Below are 11,605 nucleotides of genomic sequence, written 5' to 3'. Positions count from 1 at the left end.
GGACCCCAACAAGCCTGCCTTTAGGAGCTCACTGAGAGAGTGCAGTGTGGAGTTGCACCCTGCTCGCTGGGGGTCAGCTGGCCTCCTGAAAGTACCCACAGGGTGAAGGGAGCCTGACCCCACCTGTCTCTGCCTGCTGGGGCTGCCAGACCCTTCTAAGGTCAGCGCCCCTCCCCCCATTCAAGCATCCCATAGGGAGGAGGAGGGAGGGGCAGTTGACCCCAGAAGATGGAGGCTGATGTTTGACCAGGGGATGGGTATGTGCGTGCAGCTCCACCCTGCACTGCAGCTGTGGGAGCTGGCATTCTAGAAGACAGATCCCCTGCAAACCACCCAGGCCACCAGCAAAGGAAGGGGGGCCAGCCCAGTGTGTGACTCTGACAGATGGAGCAGTTGGGAGGTCAGGAACTAGAAAAAAGGGAGGAGGCTTGACCTGGGCCTTTTAGCTCTCACTCTTTTTTTTTTTTTTTTTACAGTTTATTTATTTATTTATGGCTGCGTTGGGTCTTCGTTGCTGCTGTGCGCAGGCTTTCTGTAGTTGTGGCGAGCAGGGGCTACTCTTCGTTGTGGTGCGTGGGTTTCTCATTGCGGTGGCTTCTCTTGTTGCAGAGCAGGGGCTCTAGGCCCACGGGCTTCGGTAGTTTTGGCACACGGGCTCAGTAGTTGTGGTGCACGGGCTTAGTTGCTCCGCGGCCTGTGGGATCTTCCCAGACCAGGGCTCGAATGCATGTCCCCTGCATTGGCAGGCGGCTTCTTAACCACTGCGCCACCAGGGAAGTCCCTTGACCTGGGTCTTTTAGGATGAGAGCAAATCTGAATGGGTAGAGAAGAGAGAGGACATCTCTGTGCATTCACACACTGGCACACACATGTCACACACATACTCAGTCCCTTAAGCACCCGGCCCCCAACACGCATAGGTTCTCACAGCCAGGGACATCCATGTACTCCTCACACACAGCCTAAGTTACGCTCATACACACATGCGCTAGGGACACTCACACTTGGTAGGGCATGCCAGCACGACAGGAGACACACACAGAGTTACACACTCTCAGAGACAGAGATTGGCTCCCCTGGGCATCAGAAGCACCTAGGCCCCTTGGAAACGGGCCTGGGAGAAGATGAAGATGTGACTGCAAAGCATAAGGAGAAAGGAAGATGGAAAGTGGTGGGGGGAACAGAGGGAGATGGGGTGACAGATACGGAGACTCAGAGAAAGGTGCGTCATAGCCACAGCCACATGCAGGCGGCACACAGCCACCCACGTCCTAGTCAGCCTTCCTGCCTGCGAGAGACACTGTTCAGCCACCATGTGACATTGTGAAGTCACTCAGCCTCTCCAAGGTTTGACTTCTCTCTTCTGATAACACCTGCTTTCCATGCCAAATTGCTTGACTGTGAATCGACAGGTAAATCCTGTCTGCTCAGCCTCCAAAAAACTGTTCAGAGTCCGACCACTTCTCTCACCTCCAGGTGACCACCCTGGCCAGGCCACCACCCACTGGCCTCCCTGCCTCCTCTCTTACTTCCTGACGCAGCCTGTGGTCCGCCTGCAGCTACTGACCCTCCCCTCCGAACCTGCCAGTATGTTTTCACCTCATCCACAGTAAAAGGCAAAGTCCTTACAATGGTCCGTGGGGAGCTGCCCTCCCCTCCCTTATCTCCCTTCTTGCTCTCAACTCCAGCTTCCCTGGGCCCTCACTGCTCGACAGACACCCAGACATCCCCTCTCAGAGCCTTTGCTCTGGCCTTTCCCCTCTGCCTGGCATGTCCTCAGGACCCTGCCTTCAGGAGTTACTCAAATGACATCCTCTTAGCGAGGCCTTCCTGGCCACACCAGCTAACGCTGCAGCCCCCAGCTCAGCACTCTCTATCCCCCTCCCCTGCTTTTTCTTCTTCTTAGCATCTTTCCCCACTGAACATGCCACTTATTTGATAATACTCTTTGTCTGTCTCTCATATCAAAGTGTAAAATCCAAGGGGCAGAGACTTCTGTCTGTTTTATTCTCTGCTATGACCCCTACTCCTAGAGCAGTACCTGGATCATAGGACTCAATAAATACTGAGTGAGTGAATGAATGCATGAATGAATGAAATAGCAAATAGGTAAGCATCTATAAAGCAAGATTAAAGAACAGGAAGGACCAACCCTGAGTGAGCCATTGCCATGTTCCAGGAACTATAACCACAATAAATATTCCTTTATTCTCAAACAACCCTGGGAAGTAAATATTAATAGAATTGTTCCCATTTTACAGATAATAAGCCTGAGGATCAGAAAGGTTAACACCTATGGCCTCAGAGATGGTCACCAATAATTCCTCCCATCTCTGTATCGAATGCTGCCCCTCTCTTCAAGACTTGGAGTCTGTTTCCCTTCCCCCTTGACTCCAGGCTGGTCTTGTGACTTGCTTTGACCAACAGAATGTGGCAAAAGTTCTGCTGTGTCAGTTTTGGTCTAGGCCTTAAGAGAACCGGCCCCTGGACCAGCTACATAATTTGCAAGGTCCAAAGAAGATGAAAATGTGGGTCCCCTTGTTCAAAAAGCAGGACAAAATGTTGTTATTGGTACTAAAATATAAAGCTGGGCTTCCCTGGTGGTGCAGTGGTTGAGAATCTGCCTGCTAATGCAGGGGACACGGGTTCGAGGTCTGGTCTGGGAAGATCCCACATGCCGCGGAGCAACTGGGCCCGTGAGCCACAACTACTGAGCCTGCGCGTCTGGAGCCTGTGCTCTGCAACAAGAGAGTCCGCGACAGTGAGAGGCCCACACACCGCGATGAAGAGTGGCCCCCCGCTTGCCGCAGCTAGAGAAAGCCCTCGCACAGAAACGAAGACCCAACACAGCCAAAAGTAAAATAAATAAATAAATAAATGTATTTCCATTAAAAAATAATAATAATAAAATATAAAGCTCTCTTTTCTTCCATAGTTTCCCTCATCATTTTTTGCTGCTTAATGTTGTTCTAAGAAAAGATTTAAATATTAGCATGAATTTTACTGTTCAACTTTATGTTACAGTAAGTCCCCTACATACGAACGAACCTTCAAGTTGAGAACTTTCAAAGATGCGAACGTGCGTTCCATCAATGTCAGGCGTGAGTGAAATTGCAGCTTGCCCTCCGTCTCCTATTGCCCATGATCCTTCAGCTCTACCATCTCCCACCCCCTCTCCCTCCTCCAGTCAGTAACTCTTCTTGCCTGTTCACCCGATGCCAGCCCCTGGATGCCTGCTGTTGTAATGTATTACTATACTTTGCAAGGTACTGTACTGTAAGATTAAAAATGTTTTCTTTTTTATTTTTTGTGCTTGTTTTTTATGTATTATTTGTGTGAAAAGTATTATAAACCTATTACCTTACAGCACATATAGTGGGTATATTCAAGCCGATTGTGTTAGCTGGGTACCTAGGCTAACTTTGTTGGACTTAACAAATTGTACTTACAAACGTGCTCTCGGAACGGAACTCGTTCGTGTGTAGGGAACTTACTGTATTCAATGCCAGTTTTATTTTTTATTTTTTTTAATATTTATTTATTCGGTTGCATCGGGTCTTAGTTGCGGCATGCGGGATCTTTCATTGCGGCGTACGGGCTCTAGAGTGCGTGGGCTTAGCTGCCTCGCAGCACGTGGGATCTTAGTTCCCCAATTGAACCAGGTGCCCTGCATTGGAAGGCAGATTCTTAACTACTGGACCACCAGGGGAGTCCCTCAATGCCACTTTTAAATGCAAATATGAGAGCATTTAACTCCCATGTGAAATCACCAAAATTATGCAATTCCTATTTCATAGCTCATATATGCATATGTATTTCACTCTTACCAGAACAGTGGAAACACTGCACAAAATATTGCACAAAACTGACTCAATTTTTATTTCTCTTTTTTTCTGCTTTTACTTTTATTTGCATTTATTTTATGCTGAACTTATTCCCAGGCCATAAGTTTTGCTTCTTCAATTTCGTCCAGTATATCTTTTTCTTCTTTTCCACCTCCTCTTCTATTTTAGGAACAATGTGCTCATTTTCAATAACAATCATCTCGATGTGAGCTCACGGGTGAGCTCATGTGGGGTTCATCAAACCAGAGGCTCTACAAGTTCAGCTGGGGCATCTTGGGGCTTTTGTTCACCGGGATGCGCTCAATGACCCAAGAATCTACATCTAAACCCTTCAACAGAGCAGTGCTCTCTGCATTTTCAAGCACGTGCAGCAAAAATTCAGCACTCTCTTTGGGCCACTGACCCTGCATCCAGCCCCGCTGTTTGGCTGGGGCAGACCTACCAACCCCACCGCTGTAACGACGGAGTGGCACGCACTGCTTCTGAAGAGTGACATCCTTCAGATCCCTGATGGCCTGGGCAGTTTCACGGACGTTCTTAAAATGAACAAGAAGATTTGAACCTCTTGATTTACATGATTTTGTGGGGTTTTCTGGGTCAAGTGAATAGTGAACCATTTTCCGAGATACTTCAGGCCGCCTGTGGGAAGAGCTTCTCTTCTTGATATGCACACATTCTGCCAATGCTCTCTGCCTTCAGCTTGCTGATGAGGAAGGAAGGACTGAGAGGGAAAGGAACTATCTACGTGGGGACAGGGAAGCAAGGAGCAGGGTGGTCACACAAATCACGCTGATGTCCTCCACTTACACACGTGCCCCATGGTCCCATCGGACTTCACTCACCTAACACGACACAATATGGAGAATACATGAGCTGTCTGTCCCACCAAGCCCTGCCCAAACTTTAGATCCATGAGTAAATAAACAGTTGCTGTTTTTGAGCCACTGAGTTTTGTGGTGGCTTGTTACACAGCAATTGATGACTGATACAATGGTTGAAATCACACAGTTAACATGAGACCAGGCTGTGGTTGAACCCACGTTGCCCTGCTTCTCAAGTCCACATTCCTCTCTGCCCCACCCCGCCTTCCTTACAAATGTTTCATAGTGTTACTCCTATTCTCTTTGGAGAGTTGAGGGTTGAGCTAGAGGGGGCGTAGGTTACTTAGGTGCAACAAACCAAAATTATTATAGAGCTTGGAAGAAGCCACATCTGGACTCGATGTGGGGAACAAGGGGTTGGTGGGTGGGTCAGGGCTGAGAACAGGCCGGGCCTCTGTCCAGGGTGAGCCTGGGCCCAGCGGGGTGCTTAGACATCTGTTTTCCATCCTGCCTCAGTAAATAAAGCTGCTTTCCTCTGCTGACCCTACAGGAAATGGGAGTCAGAAGTCCGGCTGGCCAGGAGTGGACCTCTCCTCTGATAGGAGGCCTCCTACATGCCTGGACAAGATGCAGAGTGCAGGGCCTCAGGCTGCCACACTCTCTCCCCTCTGAACGAGCAGAGAAAGGACTTCTCGGGGCCTCGCTTGGTCAAGGAAACAGGTTTTCCTCATTTAGCCAATGCTCTTGTCATAGCTGTCAGCTATTAGCATATCAAATTAGTATGTTGGGTGTTTATTCTTTTGATCCCATGGCTCATACAACAGGAAAGATGTTTTCAGTGGCCAGAAACAGAGAACTTCTATTCAGTTAGCTTAGACAGTTAAGGAAAGTGTATTATCTCATAGAACAAGAAGTCCGGGGCTTCCCTGGTGGCACAGTGGTTGAGAGTCCGCCTGCCGATGCAGGGGACGCCGGTTCGTGCCCCGGTCCGGGAAGATCCCACATACCGCGGAGCAGCTGGGCCCGTGAGCCATGGCCGCTGAGCCTGCACGTCCAGAGCCTGTGCTCCGCAACGGGAGAGGCCACAACAGTGAGAGGCCCGCGTACCGCAAAAAAAAAAAAAAAAAAAAAGAAGTCCGGAGGAGTGGTAACTTCAGGAGAGGTTAATCCTGCAGCTCAACACCATCATCAATGACCCAGATTATTTCCTCTTTTCCTTCCCCTCTGCCATTCTCAGCGTGTCGCCTTGTCCTTGGCTAGCTCACCTGACAGTCACAAGACGGTTGCTCCCACCCAGACATCACATTGTCACACAATGTCCACAGCATCAAAAAAACAAAAACAAAAACAAAACAAAACCCCAGGAAACATCTCATTCTTGTGTCCCATTTTAAGATCAAGGAAAATTTTTTTCAGAAGTCCCCAGAAGACTGCTCTTCACCGTGCATTGGCCAGAGTCGAGTCACATCCCATGCCTGAATCTATCACAAGCAAGGGGCATAATGCCACTATTAATGCCACAGTACTAACTCTGAGCCCGGAAGGAGAAGCGCCAACACCGAAAACCAACATAGGCTCAGCGGGTGGGGAGGGGAGGGGAGTGGGAGAGAGAAGGCCCATTGGGTAGGCAACCAACTGTGTGTGCTGGAGCTCATTCGATGGGACCCAGCTTTTTTACAAGTAGGGGAAGAGGAGGAAAGAACTGGTATTCACAAAGTGAGCTGGGTCCCTAGATTCTGTTACTCAGTTATATTGCCTCACAAAGTACTTAAGCGAGTATACCGCATTTTACTTAAAGTACTCACTGGAAGTATATAAAAACTCAGGGACTGAGGCAGAGACTTTGTTCCCTCATCTGAGCATCTGTTTAGGGTTTGGTTTTTTTTTTTCCTTTTTCCCCTGTTTAGGTTCTTAAGAGCATCAGTGTAGGGAATTCCCTGGTGGTCCAGTGGTTAGGACTCCGGGCTTCCACTGCAGGGGGCCCAGGTTCGATCCCTGGTCCAGGAACTAAGATCCCACAAGCCGTGTGGTGTGGCCAAATTTAAAAAATAAAAAATAAAAAAAAGGCATCAGTGTAAGAGTTAGACCCAGACTTCAATTTTGGCTCAGTCCCTTTGTGCTTTTCTGATCTTGTACAAGCTGTTTCATCTCTCTGTATCACCTTTTATGTGTAAGATGAGGATAAAAATACCCATCCCCAAACTGCTTTATTGACCAATATGCTGCCTGGTGCATAGAAAAGGGTCAAAAACTATTTGGGGCAGAAGGAGCCATGTGACCCAGATTGGCTGTCTCCTCCTACAAAGCCCACCCCCCCACTCCTTCCTTGAGCTCATCTCCCTCCTCCCAGCCTCATCCTCAGGCTCCAGGATCTCTCCTCTCATATCCCTCCTACCCCTCACCCACAGCACTTCCTGTCTGGGCTATCCCACACAGCACCTAGATGTCCCATCCACATTCCAGATGAGGAAACTAGATTTCTCTGTGGCTGCCCACCCCATGGAATCACTACTCACCAAGTCCTGACATGTCCACGCTTCAGGCCCCAGCCCCTCTCCATTCCCGTAATACTCACTTCTCTGTATTTATCGGTCAGGGTTCTTGGTTGCAAGCAACAGAACACTGACAGTCTCCTCGGGCTGGCTCAGGAACCAAGGAGCACCAGATCACAGCCAGAACCCCAGCCCAAATCACATCTCAGGGTGAGACCAGGGAAGACAGCAGTGCAACTGGCCCTGAGGCTCCACTGCCTCTGGAAACTCTGCCTGCTGCTGTCGCCAATTCTGTCAGATACATCCCATCTCTACTCCTTTGTATCACCTGCTTAAGAGTCAGAGTTCCTAGGTGGTTGCATCTGATTCGCTGAGCCAGGTCACATGCCTGCACTGCAACTGCAAAGGAGGCTGGGAAAGTGAGGTCTGGTTTCTAGGAGAGCAGGAGGAGGGCTCTGCCTCCCTGGAAGACTCACAAGGTAGGGGATGCTCCAAACAGATGCTGGAGAGCCATGGAAAGGATAAAGGTGCACTCTGCTGGGTGAGATACCATTTGCCTGTCCCGTCCTCCACTCCCAGTACTAGGAAAATGCTCTCAAATAGGCTTCAGGAAAGTCTATGGTGGTCTGACTCACCTGGAATCAGAGAGCACTGGCACTGGGGAACCATACCCTGGGAATCCCTGCAAAAGAAGTTTGAAGACTAACATAGGTTCACCCACTTTTTGTTTTGCCAAGAATTTCAAAAGCAAATAAATAAACCACGTTCTACTCTCACCATCATTTTAGAAAAGCGGGGACATCTTAAACACCAAAAAGACAAACACACAAACAAAAAGCAGGAGAGGGGAGAGGGCAATTTGAGAATACAGTAAGCACAATCCTTAAAATTAAATATATGTTAGCTTTAAGGAAACCTCAGTATATCATCCGGATTTTTCTGCTTTCACAGGAAGTCTATGTAAAGGTCATGACACAACTGACTTTGAACATAGACTGTAGACTATGTAATGGTACTGTATCAATGATGTTTCCTGATTTTGTTAACTGCAGGGGTTTTGTAAGTCTTACGTGGTAAGAGAACGTTCTTGTTCTTAGGAAATATACCCTGAAGCATTTAGAGGTAAAAGGGCACCTGTCTCAACTTATGCTCAAACAGTTTGGGAAGAAATTATACACACATACACAGTCACACACATACACGTGTATACAGAGAAAGAGAAATAAAGCAAAAGGGACAATATGTATATAATTGATAAATCTGAGTAAAAACTATACCAGAGTCTTCATACTATTCTTGCCACTTTTTCTGTAAATTTGAAATTATATCAGAATTAAAAGTTATGCCCCACCCCACCCCCAAAATGTTAGCAGTGAGTTAGCAATGATTCTCAATAAGCGTTGGATTTCACTTGGTACATGACTTTTTTGGTACTGTCCGAACTTTCATGAACATATGTGATGTTTGTAATCAGAAAGAGTAAAACAAAAATTATAGAAGTTAGGACTTCCCTGGTGGCACAGTGGTTAAGAATCCGCCTGCCAATGCAGGGGACACAGGTTCGATCCCTGCTCCGGGAAGATCCCACATGTCGCAGAGCAACTAAGCCCGTGCACCACAACTACTGAGCCTGCGCTCTAGAGCCCTCGAGCCACAACTACCAAGCCCACGTGCCACAACTACTGAAGCCCACATGCCTAGAGCCCATGCTCCACAACAAGAGAAGCCACCGCAATGAGAAGCCCGTGCACTGCAACAAAGAGTAGCCCCCGCTCGCCGCAACTAGAGAAAGCCCGTGTGCAGCAATGAAGACCCAATGCAGCCCAAAATAAATAAATAATAAATAAATAAATTTATTAAAAATAAATTATAGAAGTTAAAGAGAAAAAGAAAAGGCTCAGTCTAGCATTTGCCACTCACTGATCTGGCCTAAGTAGCCTAAGTATCTAAATTTACAGAGACGTAATAAATTCTACAGAGACCTGAACTGAGGCCCAGGCAAAGCTATGGCTGGCTCAGTAGCATACCACAGCGGTTATAATCAGAGTCAGGTTACTATCAGACCAGATCTCCTTTTCCCCACACAGGTTCCTTCCATTCCAGGATGCTGCCCCCTGAACTCAGCTGAGGGTCCGAGGGCATGAGGGGCCAGTCAGAACTGGGCAGGATGGGGGGATTTGTCCCCTCCGAGAATGCCACGTCCTGTAAGGATGCATTCCTTCAACCTTTTATCCCTGTAAGGTCCCATCAAGAATTGTTCCCCTAGTATACATAAAATAGATAAACAACAGGGATTTACTGTATAGTACAGGGAACTACATTCTATATCTTATAATAACATATAATGGAAAATAATCTGAAAAAAGTATATATATATATATATATATATATATATATATAAAAAACTGAATCACTTTGCTGTACACCTGAAACTAACACAATACTGTAAATCAACTATACTTCAATAATCTTAAAAAAAGAAAAAGAATTGCTCCCTACACATTTATTCATTTCTTAGATGGGGAAACTGAGACCCAAAGAAGTTCTGGGGCTTGCCCAAAATCATACTGCAAGTATGTAGTCCAGGAACAGAGTAATTGGTCAGATTTGGCTAAGTCACCTCAAATCCAAGTTAGAGAGGATCGAAGGAAGAGGCCTTAGGAATTAGAAAGGAACAGGGAGGGGCAGGCCTGCAGTGTCTGGATTGGGAGAGTCCCTTCCCTGACCCCTCTCACTCTCAATGTGGCTTTGGTTCCCCTAAGCTTGAAAGAAGAAACTGCTTCACAGGTGCCCCATGTCCCACAACTTCAGGAGGCGTCACTTACATGCCAGTCTATGAAAATGGCACCTCCTGGAGTTGTGCAGTGGACTCACTGCACAGCTGTACACAGCAGCGCTGAGAAAGTCATCTGTTGTTGCTGTTCGGCGGTGGGGAGGTGTTTAGAGAGGGGACAGGAGTGACTAACACTGTAGCCCGGATTAACCAGTGACTGATTCCATCCATTCAGTCAACCACTATTTATTGCCACAGATTATATGCCAGGCATCCTGCTAGGAGCTGGGACTTTCCAGGCTTGAAATAGAATGTACACTCTAGGGACAAGGATGGAGAAGCAGTCTCCCCACAAGACCCCACCAACCTTCCCCCACCACTCCTTCCCCGCTGCCCAGCCTTCTGCATCCTTCAGGCCCTCCTGGAGGAAGCCTCCAGAATCCTCTCCTCCCCTCCTCCCACAGTCAAATGGGCTGTTGAACTTTCTGCATTTTCTGTGGGTCTCCTCCATGGGGTGGTGGGAGCCCCTTGCAGCAATTCCTTCCTCCATGTGGTACTTAGGACTCATTCATTCATTCATTTTACTTCTTTTATTCCACAGGCATTTGCTGTTTGTTAACTAGATTTTTTTTTTTCATGAAAAAAGAGATGTGTACTGATGGTTTAAAACAGTAGCAAAAGCAAGAAGTGATTCTCCTCTACCCCCCAGTCTCCCTCTCAGAGACAACCATTCTTCCCAGTTTCTAAGTCTCCTTCCAATTCTTTCCAGGCAGTTCCTAGTGTATAAATATAAATATAAATACATGTGTGTGCATGTGTATTGTTTTCCTTTTTCACAAAAGCAATAATGCATTACACATTGTGCTGCACCTTGATTTTTTTTTTGTCTTCACTTAACACTGTAGTGAGGTATTTGGTCCATATCAACACACTCTCCCACAACCGTGTACTATTCCAGTGTGGGGATGTCCAACCATTTAGGTCAGTCCTAACTGGTCGACATCTAGTCTGTTCCCAGTTGTCCATGGCCATGAAAGTCTTTCTCCATGGATCTTTGTACATTTATAGAAGCCTAGATTCCTTGAAGAGTAATTTCTGGGGCAAAGGGGTTATGTACTTTGCATTTGGATAGATATCATCAAAAGTCCTCTAAAAAGTTATACCAGATTATACCAAAAGACACTTTTTGGGTTTTGCCAGTCTGAAAAATATCACCTCATTTTAATTTACACTTTTAATTATGAAGGATGTTAGCTTTTTGTTTTTTCTCCTGTTTCCAAATCATTGAATTTCTCTTTCCCTTACCTCTCTTCAACAGTGTTTAAGAAGCCACTGTACACCAGGCTGTTCATTTTTACAGCCACATAGGCAAAGTGATTGGGACCTGGGGAATTTTCAAGGTCCTACAGAAAGGGTTTGAGACCTGGTGGGGTGGGGAATGTATTGGCTTGAAAATATTTTTTAAAGACCAGAAAATTGAACCTAAAATGATGTAATTTAATGTTGACCAAATGTAATCTTACAGCAAGTTCATTAACTGGAAAACTGGAACTCATGAACACTTCATTACATTTGAAAGCAATTTGTTGGTTTAGATGTTCTCATTTCAAAGAATTCCCAAGTATGCAGAGTGCTTTTCAAGAAATGAGAGTCCATTTTAATTTAAACACATTA

General features: G+C 46.7%; 1 pseudogene; it reads right to left on the bottom strand.

Moving 5' to 3' along the window:
- Positions 1 to 3,915: 3,915 nt before the first annotated feature.
- Positions 3,916 to 6,859, bottom strand: LOC125960786 (60S ribosomal protein L17-like; annotated as a pseudogene).
- Between the last annotated feature and the right edge of the window lie 4,746 nt (positions 6,860 to 11,605).

This window comes from Orcinus orca, chromosome 13, assembly GCF_937001465.1.
Source record: "Orcinus orca chromosome 13, mOrcOrc1.1, whole genome shotgun sequence".
NCBI classification, from domain to species: Eukaryota; Metazoa; Chordata; class Mammalia; order Artiodactyla; family Delphinidae; genus Orcinus; species Orcinus orca.
This window is presented reverse-complemented; position numbering and strand designations above follow the sequence as displayed.